At 40.9% G+C, this 25,162-nt stretch overlaps 1 pseudogene; it reads left to right on the forward strand.

Annotated features, from left to right (window-relative positions):
- LOC123457658 overlaps window positions 1-3,052 on the forward strand; it is a 74,452-nt pseudogene extending 71,400 nt beyond the window's left edge.
- The last annotated feature ends 22,110 nt before the right edge of the window (window positions 3,053-25,162 follow it).

A 25,162-nucleotide genomic window follows, 5' to 3' on the forward strand; every position in this document is an offset into this window, starting at 1 on the left:
GACATTGAAATGAGGCACAAACTTCTTTGAAAGTATCAAAACTAGAACTCAGAGTGAGTGCAGTTAGCATTGCCTGACTCACTTCCTTTTCTACATTTTGCAGTGTGTTGTGTAGCAGATTACTGTGTATTAAAATATTCTCTTTTGATGAGAGGAAGAAGGCTCTGGGGATTCAGAAAAATAATGTGGGAGACCTGAAACTTAAAGGTCTCACAATCACTCCCTAAGGCTATGCTAATTAGAAACTGAAACATAAAGACTCAGAAGGTCAACAAGTCTGAGAAAGGGTTGCAAGAACCCGATCTAAGGCTGTATAAAAGGGAAACAACTGCTTGGGAGGAAACTCTTCCATTGAGCTGCCTACAAATGGTGCAGTGTGCTTGGGACTCTGATGTAATGTGTTCAGGACTGTCTGATTTAGCAGCTTGCAAGTGGTGCTGTGTGTTCCAGAGGTGCAGCTTCACCTATGCTGGGGTGGACTTTCTGGTGATGCAGCTGCCTTTGAGGCAAAATAGCTATGGGGAGGTTGTCATCCAGGATGGGATGAGTCTTCTCATTGTGGGGCTGCGTTTGAGTAATTTATTGCTTTTGTAAGTAACACCTTACCTTGTTCTGTACGTAACCTCAATAAACTCAGTGGTTCACCAAAACTGGTTTTGAGATAATCGTCCTCTGGTCTGTCATCTGTGTCCTTTCTAGGGGGAAGAAGTGTGTTCATATACTCTGGGGAAATGTTTCCCACTACACAGTTTATTAAGAATTATACTCTTTTTTTGAGACAAGGCCTTATCTATCCTAGGCTGACCTTGAACTCAGCTATGTATCTCAGGATGGCCTTGAATCCCTGATCCTCCTACCTCTATCTCCTAAGTGCTTGGATTACAAGCACGTGCACCATGCTCAGTTTATGTGGTGCTGGGGATTGAACCTAAGGCTTCGTGCATACTAAGTAAGCACTCTACCAATGGAGTTACATCCCTAGCCCATGGACCATACTTTTGCATAGCACAGCCCCTGATAAACATCAATTAGCCATCTATTGGGTCTCATTCCAGTGGTAGGTCAAAAGCACTTTTTATATATATATATATATATATATTTTAGAGAGAGAGAATTAGCAGGACAGGACCTCAGCCACTGCAATCAGTGGGCAAGAGTGATCTTATGCTTGCCTCACTTGTGCATGTGGTTTAGGTGAGATCTGGAGAGTTGAACATGGGTCTTTAGACTTCACAGGTAAGCACCTTAACCACTAAGCCATCTCTCTAACTCAATATATACTTTAAAGCTTTTGTTGTTGTTGTTGTTGTGTGTAGTACTGCTTGCATGTGGTGGTCAGAGGAAAACCTAAGGATATTGGTCCTCTCCTCCCACCTTGTTTGAGACACAATCTCTCTTGTTGGCAGTGGGACAGGTCAGACTAGCTGGCCTGCAAACTTCAGGGTTCTCTGACCCTGCTTCCCATCGCTGTAGGGGCATTAGGATAACAGACGTTTGTGCAACTTTGCATCTGGATTTCATAGGGATCTATGGTCTCTAGTCTTATAGGGCAAGCACTTTAACCACAGAGCCATCTTCCCAGCCTAAATTTATACAATTTGTGAATTACTTGGTGACATTTTATTATAGCAACACAGAATATTGACATAGTAGCATTTGGTGCCATGAAACATTTTCAAAAATTTATTTATTTATTTATTTCAAAGAGAAAAGGAGGCAGATAGAGAGAGAAAGATAATGGGCACACCACGACCTCTAGTCACTGCAAATGAACTGCATATACATGAGCAACCTTTTGTATCTGACTTATGTGGGTACTGGGAAATTAAACCTGGGTTCTCAGGCTTTGCAGGCAAGCGCCTTAACTGCTAAGCCATCTCTCCAGCCCAACTATGGAGTATTTTTTGTTGATTAAATTTTTTTTTAATTTTTATTTATTTATTTGAGAGCGACAGACACGGAGAGAAAGACAGATAGAGGAAGAGAGAGAATGGGCGCGCCAGGGCTTCCAGCCTCTGCAAACGAACTCCAGACGCGTGCGCCCCCTTGTGCATCTGGCTAACGTGGGACCTGGGGAACCGAGCCTCGAACCGGGGTCCTTAGGCTTCACAGGCAAGCGCTTAACCGCTAAGCCATCTCTCCAGCCCTGTTGATTAAATTTTTATCCTCAAGGAATTCCATGAGTCTCTGACAGCCTTAGAAGTCTGATTTTCTATTTTTTTTTCTTTTATTTATTTTTTTTAGAAGTCTGATTTTCTAGATTGTCATGCAAGGCTTCCAGGCAATTCTGGCACCAAAATTTCAGCTTTAGCTTCAGCTTCAGCTTCAGCTTTTCCACTTAGCCATAAGAATATATTCAATCAGCACTGCTTGGTATCCTCCTGAACAAGATTTTCAAGAGGCCAGCATGCGTCACTTCATCCAGAGGTTTTCTCAAGCATCTTCAAGGATGTTGACATTCCCTCTTATAGAAAGTCTTAGAGCTGGCAGTTTCTCCCAAGGCATCTCTCCAGCAGAACTGTTGTCCTTAGTTTTCATGCCCTTGTCTTTTCCCATCATTTCAGGTGTTTATGAGCAAAGTGCAATGCTATCATACATCAACATGCAGCTCTAAGAAGAAACAGAAGCAAGTGGTTCTTCCTGCCCAGCCACCAGGTACCATCACTACTTTCTTGACAGCCCAAAGCCAGCAGCAAGTATAACTCCTTCAGGACTAGTACTGTTCGTTGCTCTATCACTAATCATGGTCACAACAAAGACTTATACACCCATGTTGGCTTTTATTCAGATGGCTTATGGAGCCAGTTTGTTAGCTTGCCTGGGAGAGGTCAGATTGGGTGTGACAGCACTCCAGCCAAACCAGACTACCTTACCTAACTAGTTAACACTGTGGGTCCTGTTGTGTTTATGTGGCTTGCTATCCTCTTTTCTGAATTCTATGAAGCCATCGTCACAATAAATATAGGTTTTGGAGGTAACATTATATATTTGCTTTTTCCTCTTGCCACATTACCCCAAGTGGCTCAAAGCCTTGGGGCCAGTAGTTACTTAAAAAGAAAAAAAGTAGAAGAGTAACTAGGTAGAAAGAATAATGAGTTCAATGGAAAGAAGGTGGAGGAGGGGAGACAAAATAAATAATGGGAAAGGATGATGATCAAACTATATTATGTATCTATATGAACATTGTCAATAAATAAAGATTTTTAATGAGAAAAAGAAACAGAGCTCAGAAGATAGGCTGTACAAAACTTTTGTGGTGGCTTCATTTCAGGGGCTCATGCTTTTCCTGTCTTGTATTTCACTATGTATGAATTTCATGGTCCAGCATGGTTGCTAGAGTGGTAACAATTTTATCTGAAACCCAGGAGGCGCAAAGAAAAGATGCAAGATAAAAGGCATTCTCTCTCTTCCACTTCTAGTTACAACTCATTAGCTAGAGCCCACAAATATAGCCTACCAAGCAGGTTGATAAATATATTGTTTTAGCTAGCTATAATGCTTCCATATTTAAAAACATAAAGGGTTTTTTGACAGAAGAAAAAAGGGAAATTAATTTTTAGAAGCCCTTAAGTGTCTTGGCCATATCTTGCTGTTACAGAGAGCTCTAAGGCCTCAGGAGGTCCTTTCTGGCCAGACAAGTGTTGTAGTTTGAATAGATGGCCCCCAATATATTCAGTGTTTTATTAGTTTGCAGTTTGCATCTGCAGCCACGTGGCTGGAGGCAGTGTCACTGGGCAGATCTTAAAGGTGTGGTGGTGGGTTTGAGATTTCAATCTAAAGATATACAAAGTGTGCCTAGCAGTAGTTCCTGAAGTGTGCTGTGCTATGTGGTTTTTGGCTTTTGCTTCTCTCTCTTTGTTTGATCCTGTGAAAGCAGGCAAACTTCCTCTGCCATTATGGAACTTCCCCTGGATCTGTAAACTTCACTAGATATTCCTTCCTCCATAACTGTGCCTGGTCTGGAAGTTCATCTCAGCAAACCTGAAGCTGTCTGCTCCAAAAAGGGAGGGCTTTGGTGTGGAGACAGATGAACATAAGAGACACACAATGTACATGAGAGATCAATTATAATGAATGTCAATTTTCAAAAAGAAACAAGCCAGGACAAAGGATATATACGCAAGGAAGCACAGGACACTAGGGATATGCTGATAAATAAATAGCTCTGTCTTTGACCTCCAGATTAGAGTTGAAATTCTTTGCCCTGTAGTGGTTTCCTTTTATTCTCATGTAATATTTAGTACTGGTTTCTTGGTCTTGTGAAAAATGTGGGTAAGTCATGCACCTGCTTTTTCATGATGAATCAAATAACACTATAAATGTTCTGCACTTTTACTTTTCTCAGGGGGACACTTGCAGTCCTAGGTGCTTAGCACTTCTGCAGTGAGGCCACCGGAATACCAGCGAAGCTTTTGGAAGACTACTAAACAAGCTGACTCCTAAATATTTATAAGAGTTCAAGTGTAAGAGTCAGAGAATTGCTGTAGAAAGACCCCAGACTCAAATAGTATGTAAAAACAAAGAGCATTTATTCTGCAGAATCAGCCACCATGCAGTGGTCAACCATTCATACAAAATGGCAACCCTGAGAAGAGCAGGCAGGCTCCTTTTAAGCACAATTAAGGGAATTTCAGGCAGGTTAGGTAACCTTCTGACATTATTGGCTAGGCAAACAGCTGTTACAGTTGTGTGTCTTTGGTTGGGGCAAAAGCACAAGAAAGGGACATATCTCCAGGAGCTGACTCAGCCCCCAGAGCACAAAATGGTGGCTATCATGCCCAGCCACATATCAGGGTCACTGTTGATTAACAGCCTGCCCTTTGTTTGTGATCTTTCCCAGAAGTCTTGTCTACCTCTTTGGGAAACTGGAACTTAGGCCTAGTTAGGGCAGCACCTTACTGAAGCCTGTCATGGCGTCAGTTTGGTCCCTTCATTCCCCCTTGATTATGGCCTCATCTAGGATCCTTGAGATGTATCCAAAGGCTCCAAAGGTTGGTACTGTTGTTTCAGAACCATTAATTGTATTGTGGCTAGGCGATCCTTAACAAATTTTATCAAAGCATTAATGATACAAGGTCCATAGGTGAGGGCAAGCAGTAAAAGAATAAGGGGACCAGTTAGGGAAGAAATTAAAGTTGTTAACCAATTGAACAAAGATTCATACCAGTTTTGGTTTTGCTGTCTAATTTTGGCCCTTTCTTAAAACTTTTTGTGGACCATGGCTAGGCTGTTTCTGACAACACCTGAGTTGTTGGTATAAAAACAGCAATGTTCTCCCAGGGCCTGGCAAAGCCCTCCTTGCTGTAGAAAGAGCAGGTCTAATCCCCTTCTATTTTGCAGTAGTACTTCAGCTAGTGAGTCCAGTGACCACTCTAGGTGATGGACAGACTTCTCTAATTCAGCAAGATCTGAGTCTATAAGGTTACTTAAAGTCTGATAAGTCTGATTCGCCCTAATTAAGGCTGTTGTACCAGTGCCAATTCCTGCAGCTATGCCAGTCCCAACCAACACTGTGAGAAGGATTGCTGAGGCCCCCAAATCTTGTTTTTCTCTGTAATAGTCTGGGACCATCTCCATATAGGAGCTGAATGGAAGGTAATAAACCTGAGGAAACAGTGTTACTAGAATGCACATGCTGGAATTCTGAAGTAACAGTGGGTGGATGCAAGGGGTTAAGCCAGTGGTGCATGCAAACCAGGTTCCATTAGGGGGCACAAGGTAGGGCGTACTAGCACTTGCAGTGACAGTATGATTACAGAGAGGTTTAAGGTGAGGGAGGCTATCTAGTTTTCCCTCTGTTCCTATCACACATAGCCCTTTTACAGTACAGCTTGAAGGGTAAGAATGGGGGACCTTCTCCAAGAGCATCTCAGTGGGATTTCTGAAGGAGTTGACAGATTTCCTGTGGTAGCCCAGCCAGTATAGTATGGGGACCTGGAGTCTAAGCAGAGCCAGCAGTCTTCTCTGGTGAGGTTAGTGGTAGAATTGATGAAAATAAAGGTGAAATTGAGTAACCCCCCCAAAATGGTTGACTGGGTCCATGGGGGAGAAGATGCCTGAAACTAAGACTGGTGCTGCAGGTTCTAGAATGGGCAAAGCTGGAGCTGCTGGCCCTATAGTATGGAGGGGAGGCCCTGCCAGGATAGCCTGTTTCTGGATCTGAAAGAAGAACCCCCTATCTCCTCCTGACGCATATAACCTTAGGCCTCATATTTTCCTGGCTTCCCGTCCTCTGGTAGTTTGTCCCTTTCTTGTCATTGAGATGGAGATGGGGTTTCTCTTTCCCTGTAATATCTGGTTTTTTTTTTTTTCTTCTACTGATCTGGATAAGATCTCGATATTCTTTATCCAGGGGGCATTGGTCTCACTCCCCATTTATAGCAAAAGAAACTTTCTGTTTCCCCCACCCCCAAGTCCCACAGTCTTTTGTCCCTGGGCAAACATAAAATTGCACAGTTGCAAGTTATTGTTCCTGACAGTCGTCTCCACAGGTCGCCACAGTATTTTGTTGGTCTTGATAGGATGGACAATTTCCGCCCTTTGGACTTGGCTGTCTCCACATGGAACTGGCCAGGGCACAAAGATCTAGGTGGAAGACGGGAAAAGTGTTACTCACCAGATCGCTTAAAGTCAAAGTCTGCACTTCTCTCCTTAAGTCTCGTGGGGAAGTCTCAGGGCCACAAAGTATCAATTTGGTAGTAACAGCTTGGTACAGGTTAGTGTCTGATATGGTCTGAACCCCAAGCAGGGCTATCACAAGGATCAGGTGGATAAAGTTTTCCTATTTTTCTTTTTTGGTTTCTAGAGTATGGCAGGAGGTGTAAGAGGTAAGGTAAGAGTTTTTGGATCCTCAGTTTGAGTGGGTCTTGTGGGTGGGTGACAGCTCGCCATAGTCTTGTCTCCTCTTTGGGTGTGTAGTCATCTGGGTCCACGTGTGAGTCGATAAGCTTTACATATGAGTGATGTATCCAGGCTGGGATTCCATTTACCTGACAGCCATTGGAGTGGTCAGGATCACGGTGTAAGGTTCCTTCCAGCCGGGTTCAAGAGTCTCCTTCCAGTGCCTTTTGACAAGTACTAGGTCTCCCTGTCTGAACCTGTGGGGTGTAGGGGTAGTGTCTTTTCATAGATGGCCTGCAGTTGGGGTCAGAGACGTTCTTGCACCTGAAATAAAGCTTGCAAGCAGGAGAGAAATCTCTCAGCATCAAATTCAGTTAACATTTCTGATTTCATATTGGGAAAAAAGGGTGGGGTCTTGCATACATGATTTCAAAGGAAGTCAGCCCCATCATATAAGGGGAGTTTCAAACTCAGAAAAGGGCAGGGCAAAGGGAAGGAGAGATACCAAGTCACCACCACTAAAGAAATTCCAGACATGTTAGGTAATCTTCTGACATGATTGGCCCACAGTTATTGGTACGATAAATGCCTCTGCATATCATGACCCAACATGTGGCTCCAACATTCTTTCCGCCCCCTCTTCCGCAAAATTTCCCTGAGTCATGTTGAGTTCATTTTTGGTCTGCTACAGTGATGAGGTGTTGGGGGCCTCTGGGGCTCTGGCCTTCTGATTTGGTAGGCGTTGACTTTTCTTTGTGTTGGTCTTCTTCCCCCTTGTGCTGGTATCTGGTTCATCAGAAAAACAGCACCCTTGCTTGTTTCACCAATTTTCCTTAGTTTCAGTCAGGGCCCTTTTGAGGTATGTTGGGGCAGCTCTCTCCTTAGGATCTGCATCTATCTGAAAAAGAGAAGCAGATTGTCCAACAGAGAGGGAGTTAGCACCAGGACAAATGAGATAACCCTTCCTTTTTTTATAGAGAGTTTAATAGGTGTAGGCCCTCTTGTACCCCATGATTGATGGTAACTTGATATTGGAGAGGAGACAGGTTCTTGTCATATGAATCAGGCTGACCTTGAACTCATGGAGCCAAGGCTGGTCTCAAACTCCAGGCAATCCTCCTCCTTCAGCTTGTTCAGTGCTGGGTTGACTAGAGTACATTACCATGCCTAGCTCAACAGTTTCTTTCTTTTTTCTTTTTAAAAATATTTTATTTAGACATCCAGTTAAGATGGATTAAAGACCTTAACATCAGACCAGAAACTCTAAAACTGCTAGAGGAAAAAGTAGGGAAACCCTTCAACATATTGGTCTTGGCTAAGACTTTCTGAATACAACCCCAATTGCTCAGGCAATAAAACCACAGATTAATCACTGGGACCTCATGAAATTACAAAGATTTTGCGCTGCAAAGGATACTGTGAATAAAATGAAAAGGCAACCTACAGAATGGGAAAAAATCTTCGCCAGCTACATATCTGATAGAGGATTAATATCTAGGATATATAAAGAACTTAAAAAGTTAACTAATAAGGGATCAAACAAGCCAATCAAAAAAATGGGCTATGGAGCTAAATAGAGAGCTCTTAAAGGAAGAAATACGAATGGCATATAAGCATCTAAAAAAATGTTCTACGTCACTAGTCATCAGGGAAATGCAGATTAAAACTACATTGAGATTCCATCTCACTCCTGCCAGATTGGCTACCATCATGAAAACAAATGATCATAAATGTTGGCGGGGATGTGGAAAAAGAGGAACCCTTCCACACTGCTGGTGGGAATGCAATCTGGTCCAGCCATTGTGGAAATCAGTGTGGAGGTTCCTAAAACAGCTAAAGATTGATCTACCATATGACCCAGCTATAGCACTCCTAGGCATATATCCAAAGGACTCATCTTATTTCCTTAGAAGTACATGCTCAACCATGTTTATTGCTGCTCAATTTATAATAGCTGGGAAATGGAACCAGCCTAGATTTTCCTCAACTGATGAGTGGATAATGAAGATATGGCACATTTATGCAATGGAGTTCTACTCAGCAGTAAAGAAAAATGAAGTTACGAGATTTGCAGAAAAATGGATGGATCTGGAAAGGATTATACTAAGAGAGGTAACCCAGGCCCAGAAAGCCAAGCCCCACATGTTCTCCCTCATATGTGGATCCTAGCTACAGATGATTGGGCTTCTGTGTGAGAAGGAAAAAACTCAGTAGCAGAGGCCAGTAAGTTAAAAGGAGATATAAAGGGAAGAGAAAGGAAGGGAGGAGGGTATTTAATAGGTTGGTATTATATATATGTAAATAGAATGATTGAGATGGGGAGGGTATATGATGGAGAATGGAATTTTAAAGTGGAAAGTGCATGGGATATTTTTTATGATCATGGAAAATGTTAGTAAAAATTGAGAAAAATATTTTTTTATTTATTTCAGAGAGACATAAGCAGAGAGAGAAAATGCATGCACCAGGGATCCTAGCCACTGAAAATGAATCCTGCATGTGTGCATCACCTTGTGCATCTGGCTTACATGGGTACTGGGGAATTGAACCTGGGTCCTTAGGCTTCACAGGAAGAACCGTAACCACTAAGCCATCTCTCCAGCACCCCAAAGTAATATTTTTAAAAGAATATCTGACATAACTGTCTTGGACATATGAACATACAGTTTTTACCCAAGAATAGTCCAAACATTGAATGCTAGAGAGTATCATGATCAAATAATGGATTCTGAACTGGAAATGTAGCCTATGGATTCCACAATGGATCCTTTAAGAGCATGGATCAAGTTAAGGCTACTTCCTTGCCTCAGCAGCTTTTTCAAGGGAAGTCCCCTGCCTACTTGCTGCCTGGGTTACATAGTCCACGGTCTTGGAACTACCACACTTGGTGAAGGAGCAAGGACCTCCAGTGGCCTTACTCAGACCAATCAGCAGGTTGTTCCTGGAAGTCTGGAGTCACATTGAGCAGCATAAGCCATCAGGAAGAACTGGAGGTAATGTCAGGGGTTCATATAGGGAAAAAGCAATCTGTGGTAAGTGAAAATCTACTGATGACGGGAACCAGGCATAAAGCACTGTGTTTGACTGTTGACCCCACTGCTTAAAAGGAATTTTAACCAAGAAATGAGGGCTGAGGCTCTAGCTTAGTGGTAAAGCAGGTTTTTTTTTTTTTTATAGCAGATATAAGGTCCCAAAAGCTTAATCCCATGTGAGAAGGAACAGGAAGAGGAGAGAAGAAAGAAGGAAGGAAAGAAAAAAGTGGATGTTGCAGTCAGGTTCACATTGCTGGCAGAAAACACATGACCAAGAGCAGCTTGTGGGAGGAGAGGTTTATTTTGGCTTAAAGACTTGAGGGGAAGCTCCAGGATGGCAGGAGAAAACAGTGGCATGAGAAGAGTGTGGGCATCACTTTCTGGCCAGCATCAGATGGACAACAGCAACAGGAGACTGTGCCAAACACTGGCAAGAGGAAACTGACTATAACACCCATAAGCCTTCCAAATTACCATCAACTGGGGCCTTAGCATTCAGAACACCTAAGTTTATGGAGACACCTGAATCAAACCACCACATTGGAGAAGGATGAGAAAGGAAAAAGGAAGGAAAGCAAAGGGAAGAAGGAAAGAAATGGGAAAAGAAAGAAGAAAAGAAGGAAGGAATGAACATAGGAAGGAAGGAAAGACATTCAGAGGAGAGTTATATTTAAGCCAGGCTGATAAGAGGTCAGAGTCCATGCCACATTGAGGAGAGTTGAAGAAAAAGAGTATATGTGGAAAGTAGATGGGAAAGGCATGGTAGTTGTCCTCAAATGCTTTGAGGGTCATGAAGAGGAAGATTTCCCCAGAGGCAGCAAGGCAGAAATAACTGACAAAAGTATCAAATATAAGCACTTGCCTGTGAAGCCTAAGGACCCCGGTTTGAGGCTCGGTTCCCCAGGTCCCACGTTAGCCAGATGCACATGGGGGCGCATGCGTCTGGAGTTCGTTTGCAGAGGCTGGAAGCCCTGGCGCGCCTGTTCTCTCTCTCTCCCTCTATCTGTCTTTCTCTCTGTGTCTGTCACTCTCAAATAAATAAATAAATAATTTTTTAAAAAGTATCAAATAAATGGCATTCTGCTAAGGTATTACTGATGCTCATGGTGATAGCAGCAGTAAAAAAGGTTTTGTCCCACTTCAAAATGCTCAAGGAAGGAGCCATTTCTTCATGTATCTTCCTTGTTATAAGGAGAAATATGCCTTGTTTTGTCTTCAGATTGTCTGTTTCCCACAGTCAAAACATTGGGTAAGCACCCTTGATCATTAAGAGCATACTTGATCCGGGGGCCTGGCAGTTCTGCATTCTCCCCATGCACTTCCCAGGGAGGTTTCTGCCCTCCCAGAAGTGGATTCAGAGTATGTGCTCTCAACATCAACATCTATGAGCTCAGATAGCAACCTACCATAACAAGATATACTTTCCCTCCACTTTAATGTAGCCTTTATCTCTATGATCTTGTCATTTGTAAGTATTTTAGGCATAGCATAGCATGACTATTAAAAAACAAAAAACCTGGCCATAATCTTGCAGCTAGCTAAGGAATGTGTGGAAATTATATTATGAGAAAGCTTGATTTGTAGGTTCTTTTCAGGTTGTATTTGAGCCCTGTTGTCCCTCCTCCCCACTCTTCCCCGCATCTTCTCCCTGAAAAGCTGACAGTATTTCCTTGTACCCTGAGTCAGAGCACCCTGTTAGTGTAAAGTCTGAGTGTATAAATCCATGGTAAGCTCTGGGCTGCTCTGGATTCTAAAGGTAATTGTGTGGCATGAGTGCACTCTTGATGGCAGGTCCTTGCTGGGCTAGGAATAGAATGTCCTCTGAATTTCCAGAATTGGGACAGTCTGCTCAAGATCCATAGCTGCTCTCAGGATGCCCACAACTGACTGAAGTAACTGGAACTCAGGGGTTGAATATGGACCTGATAGAGTCATTTGGGGGTCCTGGGCTGAATCAGGGTGAACTCAGCTATCCTGGTGGTGTCTGACCTAACTTTAAAAACATAAAAATTAGTGTCTGGGGAAATGGCTTGCTATGGAAACACAAGGTCCAGAGTTAGGCTGAATAACACCTATGTAAAAGCCAGTTGTGAAGAAAATAAAAATAAAATAAAATAAAATAAAATAAAATAAAATAAAATAAAATAAATGCTGGAGGGATGGATTAGCAGCTAAGATGATTGTCTGCAAAGCCTAAGGAGCCAGTTTTAATTCTCCAGGTTCCATGTAAGCCAGATGTACATGGTGGGGCATGTGTCAGGAGTTCATTTGCAGTAGCTGGAGGCCATGGTGTATCCATTCTCTCTCTCTCTCTCTCTCTCTCTCTCTCTCTCTCTCTCTCTCTCTCTTCTGTCCCTCTCTCTGTTTCTAATAAGTAAATATTAAAAAGTTTTTTAAGGACAGTCGTTATGGCACATGCCTGTAATATCTGTGCTGAGAAGGTAGAGATGGAGCATCCCTGAGCTTGTAAGGTAGCTCACTGTTGAAGTCAGCCCACCTTGCTGGGATGAGCATACAAATCAGGCACAGATTATGGGAGGAGGGATTTATTTCAAGCTTACAAATCCAGGAGAATTTCCATCAAATAGTGGAAGAAGAAGCGGCTTCCATACATCCAAACAGAAACCATCACTAGCCAGCAAATACCAAAAACCACAAGCAAAATAATGGCAGCAAGCAACAGAGACTGAGGTAGAGCTCAAACTGCTATGGTATACCTTTAGGTTGTGTATACCTTTAGGCTGGAAATCAGATCTGCCCCAAACACACCTTAGGGCTAGGCCCCAGGATCCATCCCCCAGTGACACCTATTCTAGCCAGGAGGCTGTAAGTCCAAGTTATAAGCTTTAATAAAACATCTAAGTCTATGAGGGACATGCATTCAAACTTCCATACTCATCTAACCAAAGTGGTAAGCTCCAGCTTCACTGAAAGACACTATTTCAAAAAAAAAAATAAGGTGGAAGGGGCTGGGGAGATGGCTCAGTGGTTAAATGTGCATGCTTGAGAAGCCTGATATTCTGAGTTTGGTCCTTCCTCCCTGGCATCCACACAAAGCTGGACACAAAGTGGCAGGTGATCAGTATGCCTGAGACAATGGGGAGGTGAAGCCAGGAGACTCTCGAGCTCATTTACAGTAGCAATACACCCTGTCTCAAAGAAGGTGGAAGAAGAACACAGATGTCTTTAAATTTTTTTATTTTTATTAGCTGTGAACTTAACTGTATGAACATATTGCATATTGGTCATATTCCCACTGAGTTCCCTCTCCCCACCCCTATTCCACTGAAGGTTTTCCTCAGTGGAGTTCTCAGTATTCACTGTGAGGTCATGAATGCATTAGTCTCTGTGAGAGGCATGATGCCTCAGCATATACTTTCCCACCCAGTGATGCTTACAAACTTTCAGCCCCCTCCTCCACAATAAGAACACAGACATCTTGAGGTTTCCCTGCAGTCTCTGCTACCGGGCTGTGGCACAGGAATACCCAAACACACACATACATACATACGTACACACACACACACACATACACACATGTATGCAAATAAATGAATTAACTAAAATGAAGCAAATAACTTCAATTTTAATTAATTTTATTTAACCGACATATGACAACATCATTTCAATATGTAATCCACATAAAATTATTCATAGTATATTTTACATTTTTATGCCACATTTCAAAAAGCTCTGGTGTATTTTGCACTTATTGCTCAGCTCCATTCAGACTAACCATGCTTCCATTACTTATTGACCACATTAGGCTGCCATATTAGAGTGTGAAGCTTTAGCCAAGAACCTATTTTCAGTTCTGTGGCCTGCATCTCCTCAGTAACATTGTTACTATTGAGTTGTTAGAATGGTGCCTTGGAGTCTGTACATATTCTATTCATGATTGTTCATTCCATGAACATTATTTCAGATGCTTGGTATACAGCCTTCGTGATCTTCACAGACAGGCCTCTACTTTCTTGGAGTTTATATTCTACTGTCTGCACAGGCAATAAATTAATAAATGAATGAGACCATAAAATGATTGTTGTTCATGAGACTGATATGAAGAAAATAAGCACTCTTGACAGGTTTACTGAATTCTTGGCAAAGATGAACATACCCTTGGCTTTGACATGTACGTGTTGCTCTAAGAAAGGCACTTGAATCAGACTTGGGGGGAAGGAATGGGTTGAAGGCCCTTCTTGGATGTGGAGTTACCACACACTTGCATTCCTGGAATACATCTTCATAGCTCTGTCCGGTATCAGTCATGGGTATGGTCACTTGCCAGTGCATGAAGACGTGAGAAGGAAAGACACCTGGCCTGAGAACCAGGAGCCATGACTTCTCATTCTTTTTTTTAAAAAAAATTTTATTAGCATTTTCCATGATTATAAAAAAAATCCCATGGTAATTCCCTCCCCTGACTTCTCATTCTTGAGCTGTTGCTCCTCAGGTCTGCATCAGCCTCTTAACCTATCGGGGCTTCGCTTTCTTCTGTCACCCCTGAACTTCTTATAATTTATAGTTTTGTGTTTATTCCAAAGAACTTTCTTGCCTTAGAGACCCTATGAAACATCACTGACAATGCACACTGAGGATTTGGGACACTTGAGGAAAAGGACAGATGTATGGACTTGACTTGTATACAATAATGCAGAGTATAAGGCTCATATTCTGGCCACATTATCAGCAGCACAATAGTGAGTAAAAGAACTGAGCTGGTGGTATAAATGGCAGCTAGGTCATAATTAAATGAGCATGAGTGGTGATTGCTGATTTGTACAATATTTACACAATATATATGACCAGATTTCAAAATTGTTGAAAGTCAGGGAGGAGCAGTTTGGGGAGTGGCCCTTCCAAATGATTCTGTAAGAATCTCAAACCGTTCTTCCGTTTAGACTCACCCAATCCCACAAAGTAGCAAATTGAAATTACTTGTAGAATAAAATAAAAATCATTTCAACTACCCAGGTATTTTATAAAAAAAAAACAATCTTTGGAGATGACCCATTCACCTTTTAATACTTATCACAAGGAGTGAAATCTATAGAGCCATTTGTCATTGTTATCCATAAAATGAGACTAGAAGGTGTTGCGGGGAGGGTAGATACAGATGGAAACATTATTACCTGTATTGTATCAATGAACCAAATAATCACCAGATTAACCACAATTAATAGTTTTAACAAATAATGTCAGAATAGTATATGTCTTCTGTCAAAGTGTAGTCTTCAAAAATGTCAATAGCATATGGCTGGTAAAGCTGAGTGTAGCTCAGTGGCTTGCAAGGCAGGCGTATGGTTCTGGGTTTGATCCCTTAACACTAAAATCATACATACACACATAAAACATGCATACATACATATATACATGTAGACAGACAGACAGATATACATACATAGTCATATACTACTTAATATAGCCCTAACTTTTGTTACTTTTAAAAATATTTTTACTTATCTATTTGAGAAAGGGACACATAGACAGACAGAGAGAATAGGCATGCCATGACCTCTTGCTGCTGCATACAAACTCCAGATGTGTGCGTCACTTTGTGCATCTGGCTTTACGGGAATTGAACCCAGGGTTAGGCTTTGCAAGCAAGCACTTTTAACCATCGAGCCATCTCTCTAGCCCCTATTTTTACTTTTATTGGAGACAAGTCTAACTATGGAGCCAGGCTAGACTTTAATTCACGATCCTTGTGAGTATGGCCATTATTTTTTAAAATATTTTTATTTATTTATTAGAGAGAGAGGCAGATAGAGTGAGAGAGAGAAAGAGAGTGGGTATTACAGGACCTCTAGCCACTCCAAATGAATTCCAGAAGCATGTGTCACCTTGTGCAGCTGGCTTACATGAGTACTGGGGAATCCAACCTTGGTGCTTAGGTTTTGCAGGCAAGTGCCTTAACTGTTAAAGCATCTCTCCTGTTTTTTTGTTTGTTTGTTTTTGTTTTTTTGAGGTAGGGTTTCACTCTAGCCCAGGCTGACCTGGAATTCACTATGTAGTCTCAGGGCAGCCTTGAACTCACAGTGATCCCCCTACCTCTGCCTCCCAAGTGCTGGGATTAAAGGCATGTGCCACCACACCCAGCTAAGTCCCTGTTATTTTTTTAAACAGAAAATAATACAGAGAAATGAGAAATTTCATGGATTACAGCAGAATATGTAAAATTATGTAGCTGCTATGGAAAAATAGTTTAGATTTCTCTCAAAAAAGTTAAACAAATAGCCAGGCACAATGACTTATGCCTATAATTATAGCACTCTAGAGGCTAAGGGAGGAGGTTACCACAAATCTAAGTGCAGCCTGGCCTATTTAGCAAGTTCTAAACTATCTAGGGTTATATACTGAGACCCTGTTTTAAAAGAACTCCTAGGTAGATAGCCAACAGCACTGAAATTTGGACTTGAAAAGAAATTTATACACCAATGTTCATAACATCATTCACAAAGTCTAAAGAGCAAAACAATTCATATGTCGATTGGTATAAAAATAGATAATTAAAACATGTTATATACATACAATGGAACAATGTGTATACATATAATGTTATCCTAAATCAGAGGACATATGTTGATATATGTTTCAATAAGGGTGAATTTATTTTTGCTTCCTGTTTTCAGTGCTTCTTTCCCTTTACTTTCCCATAGCACTTTGAAAGCTTTTGTGAAGTTCAAGAACAAATGTCACAAGTGGCCACAGCCTCATCCAAGTCTTTTGCTACTTCCAGCATGCATGAATCTTGAAGACATTATATTAAGTAAAATAAGTCTTAACAAAAGGGCAAATGTTGTATAATTTCATCTATATGAAGTATTTAGATTACTTAAATTCGTAGAGTCAGAAGTTGACTCGTAGTTACCAGGGCTGGGAGGAGAGGGGAACTGGTAGTTATTGTTTAAGGGATTAGACTTGCTGAGTGTAAGTAGTACTTAATGCCATCTAAATGCACAGTAACAAATTATTAGAATAACATATGTCACCTATACTGTACCATGTGTGTGTGTGTGTGTGTGTGTGTGTGTGTGTGTGTGTGTGTGTGTAGATTATGCTTTTTAATGCATGGGCAAATAGTCTGTTCTTCTAGGTATAAAAGCAGTATTCTTTTCTTCCAAGGCTTAATACAAAGGAAAATTACCAGCAATAGGAGCAATTTGACACTAGCCTAGATTAAAGCTTACTTACTCTTGCATAAAAAAAAAAAATTTCTGGATGAAATGTCCAATTTGAATTAAGGAAGAAGAGCAATAAAAAGAGGAGGAAAGGGGAAGAAAGACAGGTTTAAAGAGAAGAAGAATCTTGTGAAACTTTAGAGGGCTTACACTTGTGGTCAATGAAATAAGTTTCTAACTCTTTCTCTCTCTCTTTCTTTTTTTTTTTTTTTTGATACATAAACTTGTAAGCAAAACACTCAGAGGGAAAATTCCCAAGCTACAGTGTTGGGTTTAGAGTCATCTGTCAAATTAATCATGATAGATTTTCTTGCCTTGAATACATCAGCTGGAATATGTTACATTCCATCCCAGGAAGAGAAGCTAAATGAATGATTCCCAACAAACAATTGCTCAGTCTACAGAAAAGTTAAGTCTCTTCATTGCTGTTCACTTGATCTTTCAATGATCTTCTAGTTGAAGAGATGTTACATGCAAGAATGAGGACTGGAACCTTATACAGAATTTTGAAACCAATGTGGTGCTGGTATTATGGGAGACCAAGATTCTAATCAAAAGGCATTGCTGGGTTGGATACAAGAGTCACTTAGGGAAAATGGGGGAAAAAAGCCAGTCCTGATAAATATTTCAAACAAATTTCAAGAAAGAGTCCAAATGTTTAGCTCAGTCTCTTTTCCTAGTACTACATCTAAACAAGTGTCTAATAGTGAAATTATAATATGTCATGTAATATTTGACACAGTTATGCACTTAATACCTAAAGTTGAGAAAGTATGCTTAATTATAATCAGTTTGAACATGATACTATTTTTTAAAACATATTTTTATTTATTTATTTGAGAGAGGCAGAAAGAGGAAGAGAAAGAGAATGGGTGCACCAGGGCTTTCAGCCACTGCAAACTCCAGATGCATGTGCCATCTTGTGCATCTAGCATATATGAGTCTTGGGGAATCGAACCTGGACCCTTTGGCTTTGTAGGCAAGTGCTGTAACTACTAAGCCATTTCTCCAGCCCCTTGATACTATTTTTCAATGGTGTATGTGTGTAATATGTGGGTTATATGCATGTGTAGTGTATGAACATGAACATGTGCATGCAGAGGTACACCTCATGCACATATGTGCAGAGGTCAGAAGAGGACACAGCTCTTGATCTTAATTTCCTGAAACAGAGTCTCTTGTTGAATCTGAAGCTCCCTGTCTTTTGGATAGACTGCTGACCAGAGAGCCATAGGATCTTCTTGTCTCTGTCCCCCTCAGCTCTGAGGTTGGAGGCATGGAAGGCCATACCCAGCTTTTTATATGGATGGGCGCCTGGCATAGAACTCATGCTTGTGCAGCAAGCAATCTTACTCTCTGAGTCATCTTCACAACCCCAGTATCATTTTTTAAATGTAGAAATTTATAATTCTGTAATGCTATGGTCATTTCCCTCGTTTGAAGTAAAACAGGGAAGTATGCTATCTGACTCCATCAATTTAGTGTATGTAGCCACCTTGCTCAGGAATGTTCATAGGGTCAAAATGAATTTGACTATAAACCAACTTCCCTAGGCTCTAATGTTATCAGATATGAGTTCTCCCTCTCTTCCAAATTTGAGCCTGACATTAGTGAGACAAGAAAACACACATACACACACACACACACACACACACACACACACACATAGTGGGAAAGTACAGTAGAAAATCTGTTTATATTATTTGGATTTAAACATGCAACTGAAGCAATATTCTTTTTTCATATTTTTATTTATTAATTTGTTTGCAAGCAGAGAGTGGAAGAAATAGAAAATAAGCACTATAGGGCCTCTTTGCCACTGCAAATAACTCCAGATGCATGTGCCACTTTGTGTATCTGGCTTTTTGTAGGTTCTGGGGACTCAAACCTAGGCCAACAGGCTTTGCAAGCAAGCACCTCTAACCACTGAGACATCTCTCCAAACTGAAGCACTGTTGTTAAAGAAAATTTATTTTCTTCATTTATCATGTCAATTTTTCCTATGCCCTTGGTTGAATATGAGTTAGAAAGTCTCTCTTTTATCTCTCTCTTGAGACAGATCTTGCTATGTAGCCAAGACTGTCCTAATAACATGATCTTCCTTCCTCAGCCTCCTGAGTGTTGGTATGACAGGCATGCACTACTCACCTAAGTTTTGTCTTTCAAGAAAAGGCATCTTCCTTGAGCTGGGTGTGGTCATGCACACCTTTCATCCTCACACTTGGGAGGCAGAGGTAGGAGGATCACTTTGAGTTCAAGGCCACCCTGAGACTACATAGTAAAATCCAGGTCAGGCTGGACTGGAATGAGACCTTACCTAGAAAAACCAAAGGGTGGAAAAAAGCATCTTCCTTTTGTAGTAAAGAATCACATCATCTACTTTCCTTATGTTGGTATAGATTTTATACACCATATTATGTAAACAAAAATAATAGAATTTAGTTTGTCTCTACTCAATACAGGAGAATTAAAAAATGAATTCACGCAGCAGCCCAGAGAACACAGGGACAAGATTGGTACTTAGCATGCTAACTGTTGCCTTTGGGGTTCATAGGAGCATGGGGAGTTTAGAAGAGACTGAACTTACTGACAAAAGTTGCTGTTCATTTGAGGACAGTCTTTTGTCTTGGAAATTGTTTTTAGAGGTTGTAGTTCTTTTCTATTATTATTTTTTATTAGTTATGTACACAGTATGTGTATGCAACCATATTGGTACCATCGTTAGCCTCCTGCCTGTCCTCTCCCCCTCCGCAGGGACCCTCTTCATTGGGGATTTTGGGTCAGGCATTGTGGGATTAGCCATAAGTTATGGGTAAGAGACAATGTCTCTGTGCATAATGTCCCAACATACGGTTCTAACAATCTTTGCGCCCCCTCTTCCACAAATTTCCCTGAGCCATGTTGAGTTCATTTTAGGTCTACTTCAGTGATGAGGTCTTGGGAGCTTCTGTGTCTCTGGATATCTGGTTTGGTAGGAGTTGAGTATTCTCTGTATCTATCTCCTTCACCCTTGTGAATATTCACCCTTGTGCTGATATCAGGTTTACCAAGAAAGCAGCACTCTTGCTCATTTCCCAAATTACTCTTAGTTTCAGCTGGAGCCCTGTTGAAGTGTGATGGGATGGTTCTGTCCTAAGGATTTGCATCCATTTGAAAAAGAAGAGCAAATTCTCCAGTAGAGAGTGAAGTCAGCATTAGAGAAATGGGATAACCATTATTATTTTAGAGAGAATTTAAGCCCAAGATTGGTGGTAGCTTGATAATGGAGAATGGGCTTGTTTTTTGGATGTGGTTCTGACTTGTTTCCCAGCTCCAGCTATGGGTTCCATTCCACTGAGTTCATCTGTTAGCCAAGTCAAGAACAGTTGGTTTCCCACCATGGCTGTGTGCCACTATTGCATTTGTGTGAACATCACATTAGGTTGTTTGCTGCTGAGTACCTTAGACCATGAATTGCTTGGACAGATGTTGGTCATTTCCCCCCAGATGCTCATTTAGCACCTTTTGGCACTAGTAGAAGACCTAACTGTCTAGGGACTGACTCTCTTTCAGATTCCAGCCAGGTCACTCCATGTTCTGTACCATCAGCATATGGTATCTTCAGCAGTAGGGTCTTACCACTAACCTTTGGTGGGTCATCAAGTACTCTGGCAGAAATCTGTCTTCTTTTGGGCCTTGTAGGTCTCTCGGTTCAACAGCACATTGTGGATGTTAAACACATACTGGTACTGGGAGTTACAGGATAGCACCAAGGAAAAGAAGGAAGAAGAAGATAGGTAATATAAAAGAGACAGAGAGAAGAGAGAGAAGAGGGGGAGAGAGAGAGAAACAAGAGAAGATTAAGGTTAGTCTTTGTCATGCCTTCTCCAGGGCCCTGTGATTCAGGTGTTCCCTCTAAGGACCTGATGAAGGTTCAGCCATTTTGTCTGTCTTTTAGGATGTAGAATTTTATGGTAAAATTGCCACTTGGGTCCATTTTTTTTGGTCCTCCACCCCACCCTTACCCTTCCCTCCCGCCCCACCCTCCATATTGTCCAGATTGTTTTGAAAGAATTTTGCCAGAATATTTGCGAAAATATGAGAACTGGAATATTTGCCTATAATTCTCATAACCCTCCCAGATGGAGCTAAGTATTAGTTTCATAACACACATATTTAAGTGGTCCTTTGAGATTTAGTGTCTTTAGAATGATCAAATCTGCTTCATCCCCATTTCACCTAGCTTCTAAAAGATCCATGTGTTATCATGTTCCAATTATGTTGAATCACATTGTGTTATGCAAGAAAGCAAGGTTTTGGATTTAGTGGAAGAAAATATTTTGAAATAAATTGGGGAAAATGTGCTTTTTAATTATTGGGGGAGGAATGAGGAGATTTTCTCCAAGTAATTAGACCCAAACAAAAATAAAGTGGAATTATTGAAAAATGTTGATAGAATGATGTCTAAGTCTGAGACAGTAGTTCCCTGACATGTTTTCACCAACTTAAGTCCACAAAATTCACACTCTTGTCCAATGGCTGATGGATACTTGCTGAGTGTTTGTTGTATATCAACTGTACAGCAGCATGTTATCACAGAAGTGTAAGGGAAATGAATTGTCCCCTGGCCTTGCTTGGAGTTCCATGCTCAAGACGGCCCCAACCAGCCTGCACAACTACTTGTACCAATTTTATCTCTCTGTTACATATGTTTTCACAAAGACAAGACTGATTCAGAATGATTTGTAGCATTTCATTGTTCTGTCTTCTGCAATTAACCAGCATCAGAAAAGGAACCTCACACAACTGAGTCAGGCACCTGAAGGACACAATGTGTGGCTTATAATCACTCAGCCTTATTTTGAAACCCATTCTTTTTATTTTAACCAAACAAACAACAAGAAAGCCAAAAAAAAAAAAAGTTTGCAAATACTCAAATCATGGGGCTTGAGGAATGGCTTAGTGGTTAAGATGCTTGCCTGCAAAGCCAAAGCACCCAGGTTTAATTCCCCAGAACCTATGTAAGACAGATACCCAAGGTGGCACACTTGTCTGGAGTTCGTTTGCAGTGGCTGGAGGCCCTGGCACACCTCTCTCACTCTTTCTTGCTTTCTCTCTCTCAAATAAATAAAATAAGACAAAATTCAAATCATGTATGCTATACCAATAATAGTAGTATGTTGCATCCGTTGAAACCCATTCTTGAAGTTTTGCTTCTAGAGACACAGTAATGTCACAACTTCAAAATCTATTACAATAGACTGGTAAATTGGGCACTTGGACCTATCCACCTTTGCATCTACTGTACCATGATACACACACACACACACACACACATATTTATTTATTTCATCTGGAGCAAAGGGAGTGAAAATCTTTTTTATTTATTTATTTATTTATTTGAGAGGGACAGACACAGAGAGAAAGACAGATAGAGGCAGAGAGAGAGAATGGGCGTGCCAGGGCTTCCAGCCTCTGCAAACAAACTTCAGACGCATGCGCCCCCTTGTGCATCTGGCTAACGTGGGACCTGGGGAACCGAGCCTCGAACCGGGGTCCTTAGGCTTCACAGGCAAGCGCTTAACCGCTAAGCCAACTCTCCTGCCCGGGAGTGAAAATCCTTGACAGAATGACATCTGAAGTGTTCTCAGAAGCAACAAACATATTCAGAGGTTCAGGAGCAGCCCCAGCAGTGATCCATGTAATTCAATTTTACCCCTATGCATAAGCACAGACTGCTAAGGCATTTTCTTTTTATTTAGTTTGGAAGTCACTCAAGGCAGACTGCAGAATTAAAAAATAGATCTTGGATATTGGTGATGGGCCATGGAAAATAAATTAGATCCTTTATTACTAAGTATAAAAATCTCAGGGGTTGTTGAGAGAATAAAAGACAAAGCAAAATTTTCCAATATATTTTTCTGCAATTAATCAAATATTTGAGGATTTAGACAATATAACAGACTCATAATTTTGTCATAAAACTGCCGAAATAATAATATAAAATAAATGTAGAATACTTCATTGTTATAAATGTGTGTTTTAAAGAACATAGAGACTTTGCCAATTTATCCAACAATCTTCCAACTGTGTAAAGTATTAAAATTACATATGCTACTTAAAAATTATTAGGAATCCATTAAATTGGCAAGATATCAGATTTCATGCATTCAAAATTTTGCGTTGGCAGGAAGTAAATTTTATAAACTCCCTATTGGAATGAAGTGTTATGGGAATTAGGTAATTTGTGAATATAAGCAATAGTTTTTGCCTAGCTGAAGGGAAAATATTGTCTGAAGAATGTGGATGTGGGGTACATGCCTATAAGCTCAGCACTCAGACAGCTGAGGCAGGAGGATTGTGAATTGAGTTTGCACAGTGAGACCTTATCTCAAAGAAAATGAAAGCACAAAAAGTTTGGCACACAAAACTATGAACTGAACCAACATTCTCTCTTGTCTTCCTTGTTGTTATAGCTAAGAATTTCTTTCATACAGATACAAAAGTATATTGATTGTTGATAGTAATTATAAAATGAATGAATAATAAATGCTCATGGACTGAATTCTGCCCTTAGCCTAAGGCACCAACAAAATAACCCTCAGGAAAGGAGGGCTAATCTACCTCTATAAAGGAGAAGTGAGATCAACCGGAAGGGGCAATGACTCTCTGGCACATCAGAATTTTTGCTGAATCTGGGAAGCTTGTTGCTGCAGTGCCATTGTCAGGACAAGAACAGAATTCCAGCACCTCTGCATGTGTCCCAGAGGGAGCAATCAAACCAGGCCCGAGGGTCAGATTTTGAAAACAGAGTTACTGCATGAGGCTCCAGGAGGCTGTGGGATGTGGGTGCTGCTTCAGAAGGAGAAGGATGCAGCTCAGGAGCTTGGTTCTCTCAGGTCTTCAAACTGATTTCTTCCTTCCTTCTAATTTTCTTTCTTTTTTTTTTTCTTCTTCTTCTTTTTTTTTGTTTTGCTTTTGCTTGTGTGTGTGTAGGTGGATCGGGGTGGCACCTCATAAGCTCTCCTGTAGCAGGGGGCATTTGCCTGTGGTGGCCAGAGGGGAACTTTGGGTGTTCCCCCTCTACCACTCTTTTCCCTGGTCTTGTTTTGAGCTGGAATCTTTTTACTGACTACAGAGTTTGGTGGTGTCCTATGATTCTCGAGTCTCTGCTTCCTACGTGGTATCTGGAGATTTGAACTCTGGCAGTCACTCTTAGGCTGGCACAGGGATTCATGCCTATACCAGAAACATACTTATTGGATGAGTCATCTCTCCAACCCCACTCCAGGGAGCTCTGCCTTGTAGCTGCCCAAGCCCTGGTTGTGCACATGTACTATTCCTCTTCTCAGGAAAGCATGATAGCTTTCAAGGTCCTGCCTTCTGCTGGGGGAGCCGAGAGCATCTGTAGGCCAGGTAGGAAACCCAGATCAAGTGGATATAGAGGAAAACAACAGGTCATCCTAGTGATCTGCTCCCTTCCTCTGGTTTTCCCCTCTGAGTTTTTGGGTTTGTTTGCAGATATCATTGGTAAGCATCTCAATATGTGTTTTCCAGGTTACACTGTTACAAAAATGGATTAGATAACAAGACTTTTTTAGGTACCTACAGTGGGCATCTATTATATGCAGCAGACCTTGTAAATCAGGTGGGATGATGATTATCAGAGCTGTGGTCTCTGTTTAGAGTTTGCAGTCTAAATGACTAAAATCACCTCATGGGTACCTGGTATTTTAGGCACATTGATATGTCTAGTAGTCTGCTGTTGCTGAGCATGTGATCAGAATGTCTGTGAAAAAACAAATCACTCTCCCACCCAAGCCAATTAAATAATGAAGACCCAAATTGAATTTACCATTTGTTGTTTTAAATGTAATTTATAAAGACATTTGTGTATGACTATGAGTTTTTGTTTTATGTAACATTAATAAAGGCCAAATGGCCCATTTTATTGTTTAATATAGTTATGGTTTAAAGTAGTTATCTCTCAATGAAATTATTTGAGTTAAGTACTTTTGATTCATTTTTTAGCAAATTTTTACAATCATTCTTTAATAATGATTGAATACAAATGTATTTACTAGTTTAAAAATGTTACATAAGTTGATAGTTGAGTATTAAAAGTGACTA

Source organism: Jaculus jaculus, chromosome 1, assembly GCF_020740685.1.
Source record: "Jaculus jaculus isolate mJacJac1 chromosome 1, mJacJac1.mat.Y.cur, whole genome shotgun sequence".
NCBI lineage: Eukaryota > Metazoa > Chordata > Mammalia > Rodentia > Dipodidae > Jaculus > Jaculus jaculus.